We start from the raw sequence: 23,405 nt of genomic DNA, 5'->3' as shown, positions 1-23,405 counted from the left end.
ACATGGTACTCTCTGCCCAGAAGCTTCCAGAGAAGTCCATCTAACACATTCTTCTCCATCTAACATGTTCTCCTGTTACTTTTTTCAGCCAGCAGCCACTGTATAAGCCTTTGGCCAGCTCAACCTCCTTTTCTCAGCCAAAAAGCAGCGATTCCTTTGCACCTATCATTCTTTTAACTGTTTACCTCCACACTTTTCTCGGGTTCCCTCATTCCAGTACTTGAGATTGACACTGCATTGTCCATCTATTTACAGACTGATGTTTCTACTCACTTCTTGATGGCATTTCACCTTTTTATTCAAGTTTCACCAAAGAAACCAAAAATAGTTTTGAGCAGCATTTGACTTTAACTCTGTACCACTGTATTCAGATCACTGTTTGTCCTCTCACACTCTTTTTATCCTTACAGCTTTTATCCACTGACTTCCTAGCCTATCACTGCCTTAATAGATGTATCATTTTCCTATCCGGCCTAGATGTGTGGCAGATCATTTAACATCTCTCTCTCAATAATTCCACTACCGAGATCTTTTTGTCTTTTGGATGATCCACATAATTTCTTCATTCAACCTGGGTATAGCTAAAGGGAATTTCTCTTAAGTTTTACAAAGATGAGGATGACTGCTACTCATAATTTATGCTTTACAAAGTGAACTGGGCCCTTTGTGACACCTAAAACTGATGTTCAAAATTAAACTCATTTTTATCCTTGAAACTACCCTTAAAAGCATTAAAATAGTGTGATATTAGCATTAAAACAGATACAAGAACCAATGGAACAGAATAGAGGGCACAGAAGTAAACAATCATATCTACAGATAACTGATTTTTTTTGTGTATGTGCTAAGAACATGCATTGGAAAAATGAAAGTATTTTAAATAAACTGACCTATGAAAATTAAATAACTATATGCAGAAGAATGAAACTAGACTCTCACCAGTTACAAAAATCAAATTCCAGGCTGATTTTTCTAACTCTATCATTCATACTGCATTTTTATTTTTTATTTTTTTTTTACTTTTTTGTGGTACTGGGGATGGAACCCAGGAGGATTCTACCTCCAAGCCACACCCCCAGCCCTATTTATTATTTTTTATTGCCTGCAAGCCACGATCTTCCCGTCTCAGCCTCCTGAATGCTGGGATTACTAGCGTGTGCCACTACACTCAGCCATCCTGCATATTTAAACTAAAATTACTCCATAGAGGGCAAATTATTCTCATTACTTATTTGATTACTCTGAAATAAAATTCATGAAGAAAGGAAAAATATAGATTTAATTATTTTTCTTAATTTATTAAAAATGCAAAGTCAAAATTAAAGAACTATGTACAGATAATACCAAGATTTTTCTCAAAGATGAGTGACTCTCATCCTCACAAGTATGATATTAATGAACATTTTCCCTCTGTAATATTGTAAATGCTCTCTCATTGTCGTTTTAATCCTTATTTCCATGATTAACAATCAGATTAGACATCTTATATTAGACACTTATATTTCCTTTCAAGCATGAAGAACTTATCAAGACTTTCTCAGTTGGATTAGTCTTTATTTTCTTAAAGATTGCAAGAAATTCCTTAAATTTATTTTTAATATTGGTTAATCATTTGCCTTTTATATTTTTTGGAAAATATTATCTTTAGTTTCCTTTACATGGACTTTGATGGTCAAGAAATCCACAATAATGTATTTTAATCTTTTCCTTTTGAGTTTTCATTTTTTAAATTGTGTTTACTAAATCCCCTCCCTTCTAGAGATCAAAGGGACACTATCTTATAGAACACCATAGTTTCACATTTTTCCTTTTTCGTTGTTTGTGGTATTTGGTATTGAGGATTGAAACCAGGGGCATTCTATCTCCTGGCTACACCTCCCAGCCCTATTTTTTCTCTACTTTGAGACAGGGTCTCACTAAATTGTGGAGGGCCTCACTGTAGCTAAGGATGTTTATGAACCTGTGAACCCTGTACTGGGATTACAAGGGTGCATCATCACGAATGGCCACTTTTTTCATTTTATACATTTAACCTATCTAGATTGATATCATATATTATCGCTAGGCAGTTATCACAAGGAGTTAAATTGTTTTTGTTCTATATATTTCCATATTTTGTTCAATGTAAAAGTAAGTAATTTTTAAATAAAAAGTTACATGACATTTCCATTTCCTTACCTTTGGCATTCTATTTTATGTTGTGAAGAAAGAGACAGTTCTATGATTAGAATTATGTCTTTCATTTTTGCTGTGGAAAATATAAATGTCAAGAGACAGTTGCAACTCTTTTAAAATGCAGTGTATCATGGGCCTTGAGAATCCCATCGTCTTCTTAGTTCAGATTCAATCTTGATCATGTCTTTAAGGTTCAGTATCTTCTTTATGTACTTGTGAACAACTGAGAAGCAGATAGTGTTCTACAGTTTACCAAGTTTCTTCATACTTCCCTAAAATATTAGAATATAGATACAACAGGTATCATTCTTACCATCTGAGAAAGGATAAAATAAAAATGAAAACACTTGTTAAAATTCACAAGCAAAACAGTTAGAATCTGAACGAATTCTCAAGTTCTTAGGCATTCTAATTCACTGCTATTCTCGGTTTAAACTTTTATATTTCAAGGATGACATACAATGTAGAAATCTTAAATTATATTCTGTCCCATATATAATTGCTTGCATTTTCATATTATTTTTTAATATGGATACAAAGGCTATCTGTAAAGCTCTACTCATACTTCAGATAGGATGATCAGAAGGAAATGAAAAACTTCTCTCTGTGTTTCTCTTTGGAGATTCCATGAAATATTCATACCCTGGACCAAAGAATGTCCTTAAATATTAGAGCTTTGAGAAATATTATTGTTAAATTTCTTGTGTATAGCCCTATTGTCTGTGTTATTAAAATGTTTAATGTTCCAAACCCCTGAAGTTACAATTATAAGCACGTATACTGTGTTTAAAAGTATATACTTAGGGAAGCATTCTAGTAACATTGCCAGTTTTTTAAGTTAAAAAAAGTAAGAAAAAGTAGTAAATAATCACAGTGTTTCTGCAATGATATATAGTTGTTGCTTGTTTTTAAAGTTATTAAAATGTTTTAAATAGTATCAGTAATTTTTATATTATGAATGTAGTCTCATCAAGAGATATTAACTAAACTAGGTGTGGAGGTGCATGCTTGTAATCCCAGCATTTGGGAAGCTGAGACAGGAGGATCATGGTTTGCAGACAGCTTCAGCTACTTAGTGAGGCTCTTTGCAATTCATTTAGACCCTGTTTCAAAATAAAGAATAAAAAACAGTGCTGGGGGTATAGCTCAGAGGTAGAACGCCCCTGGGTTCCATCCCAAGTACCACACAAAAAAGTGATAGTCACTAAATTTTAAAGAGGGGGAAATGATGTGGCTACAAAAGGATATTGATCAAAAGAGATTTGCCAAAACCACCTAGCTCCTTGCTTTACAAAACATGGTCTATGAACCAGTAACATTTCACACATTAATATAATCCTGATATATTTCTACATAAATTTTTACTTGGCCCATTTTTGATATTATAACAAAATGTCTTAGACTGAGAACTTGTAAATATTAGAAATTTATTACATATTCTTCTGGCAGCCAAAAAGTTGAAGCCCAACGCGGGAGCAACACTATGCTTCCAAGACTGCATCTTGTTGCTGTTTCTTCCAAAAAAAAAAAAAACACTCTTTCCTCACATGGCAGTAGGGCAGAAAAAAACTAAGCTAATGTTCTCTCTTTCTTTTATGGTCTCTATTCATGAGGGTAGAGTCATCATGACGCTTTACTCAGTTTCTCACTGTTGTAATCCAAAGCACTTGATGACTACAACTTAGAGACAGGAAGATTTACTTAACACCATTTTGGAGATTTCTGTGGTTCAGTCCATGTTGGACTAGGTAAAGTTTTTGAAGCTCATGGCATAGTAGTGGAGGGCAGAGAGATAACATGCAAGAGCTCTACTCTCACATCAAGAGGCTAGAAACAAGAAAAAGCAAGGGGAGGAGGGACCATATATAATCTCTAAGGCCATACCACCATGGGCTCCATTCTCAACAACGAAGCCCCCTCCAACATGGCCGCCTTGTCTCCGTGCCATCTAGAGGGATATTCTAAATCCAAGCTATACATGACTTAATAAATTCTGAGAATTTCAAAATGAAGCTTGGAGGGAACACATTCAAACTGGAGTAATATTAAAGTTCGAGAACTACACTCAAGATCTATGTTCTTTGATAGGATAGTTCCTACCCACATATGACTACTGAGCCCTGGAAATGTGGTTAATTCTAAATTAAGATATACTCTAAGCATAAAACATCCTCCTGATTTTGAAAACTTACCATAAAGTACAAAAGGTTATTAATTGATTCGTATTACATATTAAAATAGTATTTTGGCTATATTATATTAAATAGCATACATTATTGAAGTTATTTATACCTATTTATTTTTAACTATTTTTTAATGATACTGCTATAAAATTCAAAATCACATAAATGGCTCACATATCTGACTTACAAGAAGCCATAGTCAAAGACCACTAGTTAGTTATTTGAGCCAACTCTGGCTGCAAAATATTTTAATAGGCTTGCACAAATGAAAATTGTGTTAATATTTTAGAAAAAGAAAATTTTACTTAAAATATCTCATATTTGAAGATTTAAAAAAAAATGATAAGGTCTGTTTACACTGAGCCTGCATTCCCTCTTCCTAACCATCATCTAGAATTAAATCTCATCTGCTTCCAAGATCGAGTATAAAGATTTGACTACTCATACATAATGGCCCAAGCACCACCAACTTTGACTCTCTTATATATAATTTGTCAAGTACTTCTAGGCATTCAAGTTTATGACTGTCTCAAATTCTATAAATCCTATTTACCATTACCCAAATCATGGTCTCCATTGCTCAAAACCATCATGAGTGGGTTTAATTTCAGTCCTTAGTCTCTTACCAGGTGGGTCCATACCAATGTGGTTCAGGAAGTTGGACCAAGTCAAAGTCTGAGATGATTATGATAATGATAAGTTAAATGAGCACTTAACATGATTTACAAAATAATTTATGTATATCTTTTCACTTACTATTTATCACAAATTCATGGGGAAGAGATCTCTTTCACAATTTTACATCCAAAGAACTCTAATCATAGAGGTGTTGGTTGGCTTCGCCTAAGTTATGCACAGATGAATGCACACATACAACTAGAAATCTAGACGCAAATAGTGATCAATCACCATCATTTTTGTTTAAATCAATACTTAATTTTATTTAGAGCTTTGTTCATTTTTTCCCTTTTGGCATATTCATATTTCATTGTTTGTCAGGTCATATATTTCTCTTGCAGAAGTGTGTCTCACTTGAAAAGACCTAATTTGGGATTGTTTTTTAAAATTTCAAGCAACCCTACTGTCCACAGTTAAGACTGGGAAATTTTGGCCATCCTGTACCACCCTTGCCACTTCCTCCTTTCATTGAGCTTGGCAGAAAACAACCCTTTGTACTTAACCAGGCTTTCATTTTCAGTCACTGTGAGTAAGAATTACAGTGTCCCACAGCTTTGTGTGTGGAAGAGCCCTGAAGAGAACTAAAAGTGGCCTATAATTGTGGCTTCAGCCTAAAAGTCTTTAGGGAGAAATTGGCCCTGACTTGTTGAACCTCAGTAATGTCCCAGGATACTTTTAGAATCTATTCATATCCTCCAAATTGTGGTTCATGTAATTTTTGCCATATCTACTTGGAAGTCTTTTACTGAGAAATTTAGTTTTCCAATACTTAACTCATTTTAGATTTTCTTTGTCCCAAGTAAATGGTAAATATTATTTCTCATGAAACATTCAAAGATGGAGAAGAGAGGTCCCCAAAAGTATATACAAATGGACCTCTTCTGGCCTGTCTATAAAATTCAAATATAAAAGAAGTGATAGTTCCTACCAAATCCTTACTTAAATATCTGCCTGAATCAACCCATGCTAGACTTTCATCCAGGCTCTATTAGGCTTTCTACTTTTAAAAATATCCCCAGAACACTCATCTAACAGTCTCTTTAATTGTCTCGAATGTGCCTTCTTGAGGATTTATGTCTCTGGGTAAACCTTAAGTCAATAATTAGTGATCCAATATAACCTCTCATTTATTGACAACATTTATTGTGGTTGAGACAGGATGATTCTTTCCATAAAACTTTTTCAACTTTTAACAATCTGGTAAGTATATAAAACCTAAAACTTGCCATTTTAAACCATTTTTAAGTAGACAGTTCAGTGGCATTAATTGTATTCAAGTTTTTGTGCATTTTTCCAATGGTTTTCATCACAGGAAATTTTGGAAAATTTTTAAAAGAACAGAATGATGAAGACCATTATCCTCACAACCTAGACTAATCAATTGTTAATATTTTTCTAAATTTACTCCAGCTCTCTTTAGTATTTTGGGGTGGTGTGTGTGTGTGTGTGTGTGTGTGTGTGTGTGTGTGTGTGGTATAGGTATGAGTGGTATGTGTACATGTATGTTTGTGTATATTATTTGAAAGTAGCTTAAAGATTTTAAACCCTAAATATTTTATCGTGTATCTTCTAATAAGAGCATTTTTCTACATTACCATTGTCCTACATAATAAAAATATTAATAATTATCTCCTCCCATCATCTAATGTCCAACTCATATTCAGATTTCTTGATTATTTCCAAAATGTGCTTTATAGCTAATATGTGAAACATCATCCAACCAACATATTAAATTACATTTCTTATGTCTTCTGTTTAAAACATCCTCACTTTCCATATTTACCAATGCTATTTATTTTTTTGGTCATGATATTGGCTTTTTAAAAGAAATTATGTTAGTTGTCTTTCAGATTGCCCCACATTCTGGACTTGTCTTATTGTTTTCTTATGGTATCATTTGACTTGTTTTTCTTATCTCTGTATTTTGCTCAAGTTGAGAGATAACCCTAAATGCTAAAAATATCCAATGTATTTTTTAGACAAGAATTCTCAACTGATGAGTAATTACATATCACATTATATCTGGAGGCATCTAATGTCAAGTTTTCCCATTATTAATGATGCTCAGTTTGACCCTTTATTTAACAGGGGATTACTAGATCTTTTCTCTAAAAAGGTATATTTTTCTTTTATGGTAAAATTTTCTATAGTACCCAAACTAGTATGAACTAACATTTATATAAAGCTACTTATTTATCTATTTCTTCTTTAAAATTCTGTATTAATTGATATCAGTGCAAATGAACCGTGCTCTAATTTTTCTAATTTTCAAAGTTGGAACGAAGGATGGTGTTCGTTAGAATTCAAATGGTGTGAGAGTTATATAGTAGAGTTAGAAGGCATCATAGATAACTTCTAGGGTGCAAATAAACTGTGGAACAAAATTGCATTTATTTATTGTTGGGTGTGCAAGACCATTTTTCTGGAGCTATTGTCTTATCAGAGATACTTAGTTTAGCAGGTCATCCCCTCATTTTTTCTTTTGCAGTACTGGGGGTGGAACCTAGGGGAATTCTACCTCTGAGCTACACCCCCAGCCTATTTTTTATCCTTGATTTGGAAACAGGGTCTCACTAAGTTGCAGAGAGCCTCAATAAGTAGCTAAGGCTGTCCTCGAACGGCAGTCCTCCTGTCTCAGTCTTCCAAATGCTGGGATTACAAGCATATGCCACCACACCCAGTCATGTCCCCAATTTTTAAGCCCATTTTTCCATGAAAATAATAAATTTTGTTGTATGTAGCCATAATAAACATATAGATATAAAATTAATCACCACGCCCAGTCATCCCCCCAATTTTTAAGACAATTTTTTTCATGAAAAAAATAAATTTTGTTGTATATAGCCATAAGAAACATATAGACATAAAATTAATGTCTGAATTTTTACAATTTCTTTGTCTCAGATCTTAAAATGACAACCTTATTTAAAAGAAACAGGGATGCATAATCATCATTCTTTAGTCACTCTGTCTGTGGCCAACACAGAATAAAATAAAAGTAAGATAAAAGATTCTTTAGGAAGCACATCTTGCTTTATGACGCAGCAGGATATAATAGCTTATTGGTAAAAAAAAAAAAAGCTGTCTAATTATATGATGCCTAAAAAAAGATTCAATTTAGCTTTAATAATACAGATTGGCTGAAAGTGAAGGATTTGAGAAATATTTCATGAAAATGGTAATATGAAGAAAGCAGGAGTGACAGTGTCTATATAAGACAGAATACAGTTCTTGAAGTAAAAATATAATCACAATAGATAAAGAGGTCAATTAACCAAGAGGATATAATAATAAGTACATGTTTACTATCTGGGCTCATAAATATATAGAACAAATATCCAAAGATGAGAACATAGCAACGGAAAAGTAACGGTGGACGCCAATGCACCATTATCAAGATGGATAAATTATCCAAACAGAAAGTCAATAAGAAAACAGTAGACTTGAACAATACCACAGAACAACTGGACATAACATTTATAGAAAATTATACCCCAAAGTAGTAAAAGACACATTTCTCTCAAGTGCATGCAAAATATTATTCAAGATAGATCATATGTTGTATCACAAAAATGCCTCAGCAAATTTAAGAAGATTAAAATTATGTCAAATTTATTTCCCAAAAACAATAATATGAAAATATTATTTCAGAAAATCCACAAATATGTGAAAATTTGACAAACTCCTGAATATCCACTAGGTAAAAGAAGAAATAAAGAAGGTAATAAAAAGTCTCAAAAAATATCTTGAGACACATATAGATGGAAACATAATGTAACAAATTTTATGGGATGTAGCAAAAGCAGTTATAAGCCAAAGGTAAATTGTAATAAACACCTACATATAAAAAAGAAGTTTCAAATAAACAACCTGACTGTACATCTCAAATAACTACAATAAGAACAAATTAAGCCTAGCATTAACAGAAAGAAGGAGGAAATGGATGTTAGAAGAGAATTAAATTAGATAGAAAATATAATCAACCAAACTAAGAAATGTTTGTAAAAAGATAAACAAATTGACAAGATTTTAGCAAACCTAAGGAGAAAATAAAATTATGAATGATAGTAGTGTCATAACTGACCCCACATAAATATATTGAATCATAAAAGACTAATATGAAAATTATATGATAGTAGATTGGAAAACTCAGGCAAAGTGAACAAACCCCTAGAAACATACAGTTTAAGACTGAAACACAAAGAAGTAGAAAGTCTTAGTAGATCTATAACAAGTAAGGAGATTGAGTCAGGAATCAAAACTTTCCAACAAAGTAAAGTCCAGGACCAGATGGCTTCACTGGTGAAATCGATCAAACATTAAAGAAGAATTCATGGCAATACCTCTCAGTTTTTCCAAAACTTTAAGAGGAGGAAACACTTCCAAATGCATTTTACAAGGCCAGCATTACTTTGATACCAAAGCCATACAAGGGTAATGCAAGGAAAAAAAAAACTAGAGACAAATATTCCAATGAAAACACATGCAAAATGCATCAATGAAATACTTGCAATCTGAATTGAACAGCACATCTAATGTATCATGCAAATGGATTTAACTGCAATAATAGGATCATTTAACACTTGCATGTAACTAAATATGATATACTACCCTTATAGAATGGAAAATAAAAACCACATGATCAATTCAATAGATGAAGAAAACCATTTAACAAAATTTAACATCCTTTCATGATAAAAAAAGTCTCAACAAATTCATTATTAAAGGGATACATTACAATACATAAAAGACCATATGTGACAAGAACATAGATAACATAATACCCAATGATTAAAAAAAAAAGCCTTCTGAAAGCTTTCCCTCTAAGTTTAAGAAAAAGACAAGAGTATTCATCTTTACTATGTCTATTCATGTATGAGTCAGGGTTCACTAGAATAACAAAGCTCAGAGTAAGTATACATGATAAAAGAGGATTTACAATATTAGCTTATAGCCCAAAGCAATGTAGTCCCAATAGGCCACCTGAGTGTGGGAGAGTCAGAGGAACAAGCAGTTGATTGAGTAGTCCAAGGGCTAGAGTCTCAAATTGTAAGTGGCTGATGATACAATCCCATCCAAGATGGAAGGGAGAAGAAACTCTACAGAAAACAATGGTGAAAGTCCAGTTTGAAGAGCTGAAGGTAGTCATCTCAGGGGAGAACAGAAGTGCTTTTCTCAGGAGAACCACACATACATTCACACAGCTTTCTCCTTTTTATCTGGGTCCCATGCCTATCAGAACATTACAGCCCACAGTCAGGGCAGAATTTTCTCTTCAATTTGCATTTACATAAGCCAGTCTTCTCATCAATATCCCAAAGTCACATAATCTTAAGTGTTTTATAATCCAGTCAAATTCATGATCCAGATTAACCATTACAATTTCACATAGTACTATAAGTCCTAGCCAGATAAATTAGGCAAATTAAATAAATAAAAATATTCAAATTGTAAAGGAAAATGACAGTAGTGTCTATTTGCAAAAAGAAGGCATAAGCCAGGCCTGGTGGCGCACGCTTGTAATCCCAGCATTCAGGAGGCTGAGACCGGAGGATCTCGGTTTGCAGACAGCCTCAGCTACTTAGTGAGGCCCTCTGCAACTCAGTGAGACCCAGTTTCAAAATAAAGAATAAAAATAGGGAAGGGGGTGTAGCTTGGAGGTTGAATGCCCCTGGGTTCCATTGCCAGACTCACAAGAAAAAGAAAAAGAAGGCATAATCTAAATATTCCACCAAAAATGTTAAAACTAATAAGTTAACAAACACTGAAATTCACTGAAATTCAAGAATGCAGAATCAAACTATTTAATTAGTTGCATTTACGTACAATAACAGCAGATATATACAGTAACAACAAATCATCTGAAGAAGAAATTAAGAAAATAATCCCATTTATAGTAGTGCCAAAATAAAATAAGATACTTAGAAATAAATATAATCAGAGGGAAAGATTTGCCCACTGAAAACTATAAAACATTTATAAAAGAAATTGAAGAAGACACAAATAGAAATATATCCCATTGTCATGGGTTGAAATAATATTGTTAAAATGCCATATTCCAAGTGTTAGCTTTCTGTTAAAGTAACAAATTTCTGATAATCAAATTATAAAGATAAAATTTTATTTATTTATTTATTTATTTATTTATTTATTTATTTATATTTGGTGGTACTGGGGGTAGAACCCAGAGGCTTTCTACCTCCGGGCTATACTCCCAGATCCATTTTATATTTTATTTAGAAACAGGGTCTCACTAAGTTGCTGAGAGCCTCACTAAGTAGCTGAGGCTGGCTTTGAACCTGTGTGATCCTCCTGTCTCAGCCTCCCAAGAGCCGGGATTACAAGCGTGCGCTACCATGCGCGGCTGAGAAATATTTATTTTTACTTTTAGTTTTGGAGATTTTAATCCATGATTAGTTATTTCTGTTGCTTTAAACTTATGGAAATGTAGCACATCCTGACCTTCTTGCCTGAGGAAGCAAAGTATTAACATAATGGTTACAAAGTAAGAGAGAAAAAAGAACAGAGCAAGGTCCCACAATTACCTTTGAGGTACATCCTCAATCACCTAAAACCTTTTCACTAGCCACCCACTAATACTTCCACAGTCTTTCAATACCTAGAGAACAAGTCTTTAACGCTTGGGCCTTTGGGTGACATTCCAGCCCCCAAAATAACACTACCCACAGTGATCTACAGATTTGATGCACCTTTACCAGGGTTCTAATGACATTCTTTCACATAAAGAGAAACAATCTCAAAATTCACATGGAACTATAAAAGACTCTCAATGGCCAAAGTACTCTCAAAAAGGGGGAGCAAAGCTGGAGGCATCATGCTTCCTATTGCAAAATATAATAGAATGTAATCAAAATTTTATTGCACTGGAATAAGAAAAGATATGTAGACCAATGACATGAAGTGGAGAGCCAAGGAATAAAGTCACATAATTTAAGTCAGTTTAAGTAACAATACACCAGGGAGAAAGGATTGTCACTTCAGTGAAAGAAGAAAGGAAAGTGGAACGTTATTATGCAGCATATGTAAAAATCAACTCAAAAGAGAATAAAGGCATAAGTTCTGAATCTACAAAACTACTAGGAAAACACATAGGGAAAAACTTCTTTATATTGGTTTTGGCAATATCAAAAACACAGACAACAAAAGCAAAAATGGACAAATTTGCATGGCAAAGGAAACAACCAATAGAGTGAAGAAACTTCCTTCAAAGTTGAAGAAAGTACTTATATGTTACATATATATTTAAAACATATAAGGAATCTAAATAGTTCAATGGCAAGAAAATAAATATACTGATTAAATATGGTCAAGGGAATTAAATAATTATTACTCAAAAATGCAGTTATACGAAAAGATGCTGAACATCGCTAATCATCAAAGAAATGCAAGTTAAAATGAAAGGCTCCATTTAGAAGAAAAAATCATAAGCCCCTAGCAGCCAGCTAATAGTTAAAAAGAAAAGTATATTTTACTGCAGCTTACAGCTTAGGAATGTAAAACATGCGATAAGCCCACCCCATCTTATCTATACTGACTGGGTCAGAGCGCCTTGACCCGGGAGCTTACTGACTACACTTGGTATCTTATCTAACACCTGACTACAGAATGTACTTTTCAAATGATTCTGTAATTTTCTGTAAACACATGCAATCTGGCCCAAACCCCTACCCCCCCCCTAACTGGTGGTCTTTTCCCTATAAATATCCACACTTTCAGTTGCTCGGGGCCAAACTCCTATACGAGTCGGCCCCAGTGCACTGGTTCCTTAATAAACCTTTTTGCTCATTGCATCAAGGACGTAGTCTCTCGTGGTACTTGACGTCGCTTATCCCGAGGTTGATTGAGGGTCTCCCCTCGGCGGGGGTCTTACAAAAACAAATTATCACCTCAAACAAGTTAGAATTATTATTGTGTAAAAAAGATAATTATTTGCAAGGACCTGGAAAAATGGGAGTTTTGTACACAATTGGTAGTTTTAAAAATTGGTAGAGCTGTTACTGAAAAAATATAGAGTCCTTAAAAATTAAAAATTTACCATGTGATCTCTCAATTCTACTTCTGAACATATATTCAAAAAATAAATCAGAACTCAAGGACTTATACTCCTTTGCTCATTACCACATTATTCACAGTTATAAGGATCTGGGGATGTGTGTGTGTGTGTGTGTGTGTGTGTTTATATGTGTGTGGGGGTGATATATTCAGTTATGAAAATGAAGAAAATCCTGTCATTTGAGACAAACATGGAAAAACTTGAAGGGCATAAATGAAATAAGTGAGACACATAAAGAAAAATACAACCTTATCACTCTCTTTAATTTTAATATTTTGTCTTAATATATTTTTACTGGTACATGGTAGTTATACATCATAATGAGGTTGAGAGTGATAGGAACATACATGCACACAGCACCTGGTGTATTTTCTATGTGAAACTTAAAAAAACCAAATTTGTAGGATCAGGGAGTAGAACGGAGGTTACCAGTTCAGAGATCAGGGAAATGGAGATATGTTGGTCAAAGTGCACAACGTTTCAGGTATGTATGCAGGATGAGTAATTTCTGGAGAGCTAAAGGACAGCAAGGTGACTACAGTTCGTGATACCATGTTGTATACTTGCAGCTTTTAAGAAAATAGATACTAAGTGTTCCTACCATACACACGCTAAGTAACTCTGTAGATGGTAAGGTATGTTAACTGGTTTGGTTGTCATAATCATTTCACACTCTACACTTATAGCAACACAATCACCTCGTATATTAATTTTTACTTATCAATTATATTTCAATAAAACTAGAAAAAGCATTGTTGTAGTTCTTCAAATCATATTTATTTAACTCACTTCAAAGCATTTAGACAAAATACTGTGTAGAAAGAAGTTGGTTAATCAGCTGTTAGATAAAAACAAAGTTAAGATACTTCCTTAATTCGCTGGAAATATGCTTTCTTTATTCTCTGAATATATGCCCTTATGTTTTTCGCAAATCTAGGCTTTTTCTTCACTAGTTTTTCATGAAAATATTCAGTGGATGCATAGTTAGTTAATGTTTGGTGTTTTTCTTTATTTAAGTTTTCTTGAATACTCCCTCAAAAAAAAAAATGTGTAGAAATGATAACATTCCCAAAGAGATTTCAATCTCCTCTTCTGTGAAAGCCATATAGGATTTGCCCATAGTTTACACTTGTCTAAAGATGAAACTGAGCTATTTAGCTCATCTGGGAAGCAGCTGTGCAGAACTGTGGAAGGCAGTGGTAAGGAAAAACCACGATTAGTAAACAAAGCAACAGAAAAATGGTGAAAGGGTAAAGGGATGAGAAATTAGAATCTATTCAAACAAAACACACTGGGATGAATGAAGAAGAACTTTTCCTGCGAGCTCAGTAAATGTTTAATCTAGAAAAGCATACTTCCACATCTGGCTTATGTTTAACATTGTAAATACTATCTCTTTCATTGTTTTATATTATTTTGTTATAAATTTTAATTTATTAACAAAAATAACCTAAATGCCAATGGGGAGATAGAGGATTTGCTATTATAAGTGTTAAAAATTCAAATAAAATATCCCAATACAAAATATTACGTGCTCTCCTACACATGCTTCCTAAATATCTGAATGAAAACTGAAAACATTGACAATAATAAGCTTTTAATAGTGTTGAATAAAAGTCAACTATTCTGAATTCTTTAGTTTTAAAATAGAGTAGTTATTTTGTTATATAAACTTTGTAGCACAATTATCAGTGTGTATAAGTCATATAAAAGAAAATTTAAATGGAGAAAATGATTCATTTACATTTATTTGTTTAAAGACAGTGTTCTTATATCTTTCTATAGAAATGAACCAGTTCGCCGAGTATGGTGGCGCATGCTTGTAATCTCAGCATTAGGGAGGCTGAGACTGGAGGATCACGGTTCGTGGACAGCCTCAGCTACTTAGTGAGGCCCTCTGCAACTCAGTGAGACCCGGTTTCAAAATAAAGAATAAAAAATAGGGCAGGGGTGTAGGTCAGAGGTCGAATGCCCCTGGGTTCCATCCTCGGACCTGCAAAAAAAAAAAAAAAAAAAAAAAAAAAGAAATGAACCAGTTCCAAACTGAATTGTTCCCCTGTTCTTTGAGGAACTGTTAAAAGAGAGCATGCCACTCTGACCATCAGCCTCAGAAATTAACATGTGGCTTGCTCAGCTTCCTGGCCGTTCTTTTCTGGACTTGAAAAAGTCAGGTCATGTGAATAGAAAGTAAGTCCACAAAAAGAAGATGAACAAAATAAATTGGAAATGTGCCTTCCTGGGGGGAAAAATAAGTGAAATTGAGTGATAATTCTCCTCTGCTTCTATATGTAGTAATAAAGACACTGATTTACATTTTGAATCTGTAGCACATTTTTAAAGCATTATCCCATTTTAATATAACCTTAACTAGAGATTTTATTTTACCTACTAATTATATGTCAGACTAATAAAATGTAATATATTATTCTATAAATGCTACTTTCCTAAAGTATCTACAGAGTATTACAAGAACAAAAAAGTATGATTAATCATTTGGGAGAAGTATAAAAGGGCTACTATAAGAAAATAATTTAAATTGTCCTTGAAAAATAAGTAGAAATCTTCCCTACAGAAAAAAGGAGGACAGAGCATTTTATTTTATTTTTTAACAAACATATCAAAGTCAATCACTAAGCCAAACATGAGGAGAGGACAGAGCATTTTAAATCTGAACAGAAACATAAAAACAAAATGTCAATTTTTTTGCTTGTGTGTGGTACTGGTGTTGAACCCAGGGGCTTTTCTACCTCCCGGCTATACTCCTAGACCTATTTTATACTTTATTTGGAAACAGAGTCTCATTAAGTTGCTGAGAGCCTCACTACGTAGCTGAGGCTGGCTTCGAACCTGTGAGATCCTCCTGTCTCAGCCTCCCAAGTGCTGGGATTACAAGTGTGTGCCACCACGCCTGGCCAAAATGTCAACTTTTAAGAACCATGAATAGCTGATGCCTCTGCAGCAATCTTGAGTCCCTAAAAATGAAATCCCATATAAGACACAGAGAAAAAGAGACAGGTGGCTGGCATAAGCTCTTAAGAGGGTATTTCAGAATGAATTTTGTCTTTTCACAAGAAAGCAAGCATTTCTAAGGCTTTATATTATGAAATTCAGTAATTATATATTTCCATCTATTGTGAAATAAGCTGTACCTGGCACTGGAAATTCATTCATGAAGAGTAAAAGGCTAACTTCTCTTTGAGTGCTCATTTTCTGATATGACACACTCAAAAATTAGTAATGTATTGGTCAGGGTCTTTAATTGCAGATTTACAGTCTACTGAAGCTAGTTTAAGCGGACAGGCATTTAAAAAGGATATAAATATTCACAAAATCACTAGAATGGGTGAAGAAATAGATTATATTAAGCCTTCTTGGTAACTCCAAGAGTCACACTGAAACACAGAGCTACAGCCTCTTCGACAAGTTTCTACAGGAAACTGCAGAGTCAGAAAGATTCTCCTGCTGTGGATAGTTCCAGAAACATATTTCTGTAACATTTAGGAGACACTGTTACAATCAGGAGTCTTGGCTACACCTGGCAGGACTTGAACTGGGCCCTTTCTACCATAGTCTGAGCAAAATTGTTCTGTATGTCCTGTGTTCCTCCCCTCACAACTTGGTTCCAAACTAATGTCCCCTGTGAGAGCTTCTGACTTGTAAAACTTAATCTCAAATTTCAGAAATCTTAGAAAAGGACATCTTAACTGTCTCACCTCTGCAGTACAGGCAGATAGATCACCAGAAAGGGATTAAAATGGGCATTGAGTAAAATAATCCATGGTACCTGACCAAAGTGGTAAGTGAAAAACTTACAACTTTTAGTAAGTAATTTTTAGGAGTTATGTAGGAAGCCATGACAGGATAAGTAACCAGAAGCTGCTCCAGACAAGACAGTCAGGGACAACATTTTTTGAGTTCAAATAAAGGCTGATTCTAGAAGATGAGAGTGTGTGATAACTTTACATGTAAAGAGAAGGAAAAGATTATTTGAGTAAAGTTTATTATAGAGTCTAGTAGTTAAAAAGCAAGATCACTGGAGCTGGGTCCTACTGTCTCCATTCCTCACTTGCTTGGTAATCTTGGGAAAATCACTCAAACTCCATCACTTTTATACTTATTAGTAAAATGAGGATAATAATACCTATTTAGAAGGCTTCTGGGAGGATTCTGTGATATACAAATGTAAAGCACTTAAAATAGTGACTGGTTTTTTGGCATGTGTGATAGAATTTTGTTGTATGATCATTAATTTTTCAAACATTAACTTTGAGTGCTCTGTGAAATATATCTAGAGTTGAGAGCAGTGAAAGTACAAACTAAAAGTATCCCACAGAAAGTGTAATATTTCTGAGAAGGAATGCAGCTAATTAGGAATGGAAGAGCAAAGAATATAAGGTAAAAACAGCAAAGTTTAGATGTTGGGAAGAAGAAAGGAGCATAGAAACTAAACCAAGAAGAAAAAGTACAGTAAGAGAAGCAAAACACAGTCCCATCATGTAATTGCAGAGAGAAAAATACTGCAAAAATGAATAAATGGCCACCTGTTGAGTAAGATGAGCACTGGTTAATGTCCATTATATCTGGAAACAGGAAAATAATTGATGACCTGCATAAGAACAGTTTTAATAATTGGTGGTGAGTGAAACCCTAGTGTTCAGGAGAAACCCTATTGTAGTGAATTGAAAGGTATCGTTGAGGTAGAGGAAAAATAGGATGAATAGAAAATTCTATTGGTAGGAATTACTGTGGATATTTTGAATCTTTTGTTTTTCCATATGAATTTTAGGGCTGTTATTTCTAGCTCTGCGAAGAATTACATAGGTATTTTGATAGATACTTTGAATCTGCTTATCACTTTTGGTAGTATGGGCATTTTGATAATATTTATTCTGCCTATTCAGGGACATGGGAGTTCTTCCATATTCTAAGGTCTTCTTAAATTTCTCTCTTCAATGTTCTAAAATTTTCATTGTGGAAGTTGTTCACTTCCATAGCTATATTTATATTTAAAAATTTTATTCTCTTCAAACTTATTGGGCGTATTTTCTTTGTTTCTTTTTCAGAGAATTGATAGATGGCATATATAAAAGATACTGATATTTATTTAAAAGTTAATTTTGCATCTGGCTGCCTTGCTAAATTTTTGTTTTAGCTCTATAAATCTTCTGGTTGAGTTTATTTGGCCTTCTAAGTATTGGATCATGTTATCAGCAAATAAAGGTAATTTCACTTCTTATTTCCCTAATTGTATCGATTTAATTTCCTTCTCTTGCTTTATTTGCTCTGTCTATAATTCAAGGACTATATTGAATAGGACTGATGATAGTAGGCATCTTTGTCATCTTCCTGTTTAACAAAAATAAAAATTAAAGTGAAAGAAGTATGTGTCTGTGTGTGTGTGTGTGTGTGTGTGTGTGTGTAGAGAGAGAGAGGAGTGTTGTGAGACTGGATGGAAACAGACCATTATGGAAGAGAGATGCAGGTACTTTAACAAGGAGAATGTAGAGAAAAAAATAAAATGAAAATGGCAGTTTTATAATTCTTTCCTATGGCATTCCAAACCAACTTTCTTTTTTTATTCTCTTACATGCTCTGTAGCTATACAATGAATATAATATAGATAATATCAAAATATCAATGCCTTTGTCTCATATCTTATATTTAAAGGATTAGAAAATACATACATCATGGCAACATATGTTAAAGCAAAACAGTTTGTCAAGATTAAGAGCCAATCCAGCCATAATTGAATTGATAGTACCCATTTAAAAATCTGCTTCTAGGATGACTGTGTTCTGATCAAATACAGGTAAATGAGTTTAGTAAGAGAATTAAAGAGGGAGTGCTTATTTAAGAAAAGATAGTATGAAAATTTTAGAGAAAAAGGGCTAGAAGCAAATGATCAAAGTCTCATGATTCAACATCAAGTGGTAGTACTCTGTGAACAAATAATTTTAATATGATTCAATCAACAGTTCTTTTAAGTTAAAATAATAGTAATAGTAAATATATTATTTCATTTTTTAAATCAGCGATTAAACCTTATTTCTAATTCTGGCTTTATCATTTTGGACAAGTTCTTTGACCTCTATGAGCCAAGTTTCTAACTACTATATAAGTATGTAATAGTTTCTACTTCAGTTTATTATTGTGAGACACAATATGGTATTGCATGTAGGCACCTAGCATAAAAACTAACCCAAAGTAAATGATTAATATATTAAGGTACTGTTGACCACTTCAATAAGAATAATTTTGAATGTGTTGTGAAACTAAAAAGGGGGAGATGAAATAGAAAGAGCTTCTAAAGAGTAATAATTAAATTTTCATAAATCATCTATAACATCAACTATGCCTTAAGAAAAATATATGAAGTACTAAAATAAATTTGGTTCTATACCTGGAAAATGAACAGCTAAAGGATATGTATTGCAACTCACCACTGTAGAAAACAGCTATGCATAAATTAGAGGCCAAGATTTTCTGCTAAGGCAGGGTTCTCCCTTGGTCATGAAGGAAGGTGGAGAAGGGTTGTGGAGGAACATAATATAACTAGCACAATATAAAACAGGATTTCAGCTATAGAATTTATTTTTGCAGCATCTGACTAGATCACATATACACATATGTACACCACACACACACACATATACACACACATGCAATTATAACTTTTACAATCTATCACTTTATCAGCAGATTTGTTTCTTTAGCAGGTCTCTGGTTCTGCTATAAAAACACTTTTTTCCTTTGAGAAAATCCTCCAAGAAGCAGTATAATGTTGCAAGGAGAGTTGCCAGATACTCTTATTAAACATTCCAGTCCTTCAGAGGGAAAGAAGCAGGACTCATTTGTTCTCACGTCATCCAAAGTAGTAAACATTTTGTAAAATATATCTGGCTTCACTTTGGCTATTCTAAGGTGCTTTGTGAACCTTAGGTATTGCCACAGGTGTATGCCAGCTTGTTTCATCTGCTTGAAACTTTTTTTTTTTATGTGCTAGGCATTCTTCCCAGCCTTTCATAGTATATTATCTTCTTCTTTTTTTTTTGCTTGAAACTTTAAAACCACTTAAAATTAAATTACTATGCTACCTTTCATCTTATTCTACTGTCTAGAATAACAGATTTCCAGACTACAGATTTAATAATTATTAACATTTTATCCTCTTGGCCCAATCACTGCCAGCTTTTGGTCCAATTCCTCATTTTTCTCAGATAGGATACCTAGTTGTACTTGAATATAACTAGAGGCTTTTTAAGCCAAAATTTGTCAAGGAAAACTCTCTATTAAATCTTCTTTTAAAGTTTTAGAATAGTTTTCATTTTTTTCTTCTTAAGGATTGCCAACTGAATTTTTCCTCTTCCTCCAAGGCAGCCAGATAACTCTTGGCAGAGGCTGAAGTTTGTTTCCCTCTCCCCTATTCTGATAATGCCATTTCTAAAATTATACGCTTATGCGCATATATAATATACATAATATATTTTAATACAGTATTTTCCGACTGAAAACATCGCTTTTTTCATTAAAGGGTACCCTGAAGTTACATTTCTTTCACAAGAAAATTTTGAACATTTTCCCTAAGGTACAAGTAGCAGGACATGTAATTGAGAGGATGGGAGTAAGACCTATTCCAGCTATCTACCTGTCCAGAGTAAATCTGTGGTGAAGAATAACTTGTTTGTTAGTATCATTCTTTCATTATTATATTTTTAATCTTTTTAAAATTGTTTTTATTGGTGCATTTTAGTCATACATCTTAATGGGGTACAAGATGGTAGAGGCATACATGCACACAACACTAATTATAGGCCTTTCCCAATTCCCACCCGATCCCCTACCCCTCCCTTCAGCTCATGTTTGACTTAGTGATTGACTTTGATATGTTTGTGAATGTACATCATATACATTAGGGAATTTCCCTATTTCCTTTTCCCATCACAGTCAGTTAGGTCACCCTATTTGCTCATCTATGGTTTCTCCTTCTTCATCTAGAGTTCCTCCTGTGACCAGTTTTCTCACTAGCTTCTACATATTATGACTGACTAATATCACTTAGCATAATCTTCTCCAGTTCCATCCATTTCCCTGTAAATGATGTAATTATGTTTTTCTTTATGGCTGTGTAAAATTCCATTTTGTACATATCCCATAGTTTTGTAATCCATTCATCTGTTGATGGACATCTTGACTGATTCCATGGTTTGCCAAATCTGAATTGTGCATCTATGAACATAGATACAGAAATTTTTCTGAGACTTGGTAATTTAATGGATATTGTGTTGAATCTGTAGATTGCTTTTTGATTATATGTATTCTGCCTATCCATGAACATGGAAGATCTGTCCATTTACATTCTTCTTCAATTTCTTATTTCAATATTTTATAATTTTCTGTAGTGGTCTTTTACCTCCTTGGTTAAGTTTATTCCTAAATTTATTTTTTGTGGAATATCTTGAGTGAAAGTGTTTTCTGGATTTCTTCTTCAGTGGATTTGTGGTTGGCATACAGAAAAGCTTCTGAACTTTTAAGATTTATTTTGTATCCAGACACTTTGATGAATTATTTTGATCAGTTCTATAAGCTTTTTGGTTAAGTTTGTTGGTTCTTCTAAGTACAGTATCATGTCATCTGTGAATAGGGATAGATTTCTTTTTCCTATTTGTACTGCTTTGGTTTTCTTCTCTTGCTTTTTGCTCTGGCCAGAGTCTCAAGTACCATATTGAAAAGAAGTGATGATAATAGACATCCTTTTATTTTTCTGTTGTTAGGAGGGATTCTTGTAGTTTTTCTTCATTTAATATGATGTTGGCTATGTATATATTATAGATTGCCTTTATGGTGTTGAGGTATGGTCCTCCTATTCCAATACTCAGCAGTCTTTTTATCATAAATGGGTATTATATTTTGTCAAATGCTTTTTCAGCATCTATTGAAATGATTGTTATTTTTGTATTTGTTTCTGTTTAAGTGATGAATTACAAGAAATTTTTATATGTTGAACCAGCCTTGCATCCCTGGAATGAACCTTACTTGGTTATAGTGTATGATTGTTTTGATAAAGTTTTGAATGCAATGCATGTTGCTAGTATTTATTTTTTAGTGTCTAAGTTTATTAATAATATAGGCCTGTAGTTTTCTTTTCTTGAGCTGTCTTTATTTGCTTTTGGTATTAATGTGTTGTTGGCTCCATATAATATATTTGGGAGAGTCCTGTTTCTATTTCATGGAATAGATTGAGGAGTATTGGGATTAGCTCTTCTATAAAGGCTTTATAAAATTCACTTGGGAAACCATCTGGTCCTGGGCTTTTGCTTAATGATAGGCCCTTTATTGCTGCCTCAATCTCTTTGATTGCTATTGGTCGGTTTAAATTTTTTCTAACTTCTTGGTTCAATTTAGGAAGGTTGTGTGTGTCTAGAAAATTATTAATATTTTTCTACACTTTTCACTTTTTTAATAGTTCCTGATAATACTCTGGATTTCATGCTATCTGTGTCAATATCTCCTTTTTCATCTTTTATTTTAATAATTTGGATCTTTTCTCTCTCTCTCTCTCTCTCTCTCTCTCTCTCTCTCTCTCTCTCTCTCTCTCATCTCTCTCTTTCTCAGTTCAGTTGGCTAGTAGCTTATCCATCTTGTTTATTTCTTTTTGAGAAACCAGCTTTTGGTTTTTTGGTTTTGTTGATTTTCAGTATTGTTTTATTCTCTATTTCATTGATTTCTGTTCATATTTTAATAATTTTCTGTCTTCTACTGGCTTTGGGGTTAGTTTGTTTTCAAGAGCTTTGAGGTATGACAGTAAGTTAGTAAGTTATTTGGTGATTTTCTTTGCTTGTTTTGTGGGCACATAGTGCTATGAATTTTTCTCTTAATATTGCCTTCAAGGTATCCCAGAGGTTTTGATATGCTGTATCTCTATTTTCATTGTTTCTAGCAATTTCTTAATTTCAGCCATTTCTTCTATGACCCATTTCCCATTCAGCAGTGTGGTATTCAGCTTCCATTGCTTATATGGTTACTCTGGGTCTTCTTATAGTTGATTTCTAGGTTCATTCCATTGTAGTCTGAAAAGATGCTGGGAAATATGTCACATTTTTTAAATTAGCTAGTGCTCATTTTGTGGCCAGGATGTGGTCTATTTTGAAGAGTTTCATAAACAACTGAGAAAAATGTCAGCTTTGCTGTAGTTGGGTGGAATATTTTGTATGTGTAATAGGTCCATTTGATTTATGATGTTCTTTAGGTCTGAGGCATTTTTATTGACCTTTTGTCTAGAACATCAGTCTAGCAGT

At 33.6% G+C, this 23,405-nt stretch overlaps 1 protein-coding gene across 2 annotated transcripts in view; it reads left to right on the top strand.

The window, feature by feature from the left end:
• Nucleotides 1-23,405, top strand: part of CFAP299 (cilia and flagella associated protein 299) — a gene marked incomplete at both ends in the record, with an annotated part of 643,668 nt that overhangs the window by 544,541 nt on the left and 75,722 nt on the right. The window lies entirely within an intron of this gene.

Source organism: Muscardinus avellanarius (assembly GCF_963383645.1).
Source record: "Muscardinus avellanarius genome assembly, chromosome: 6".
Classification (NCBI taxonomy): domain Eukaryota; kingdom Metazoa; phylum Chordata; class Mammalia; order Rodentia; family Gliridae; genus Muscardinus; species Muscardinus avellanarius.
The sequence above is the reverse complement of the archived record's forward strand: the minus strand, read 5'-3'. Positions and strand labels throughout refer to the sequence as shown.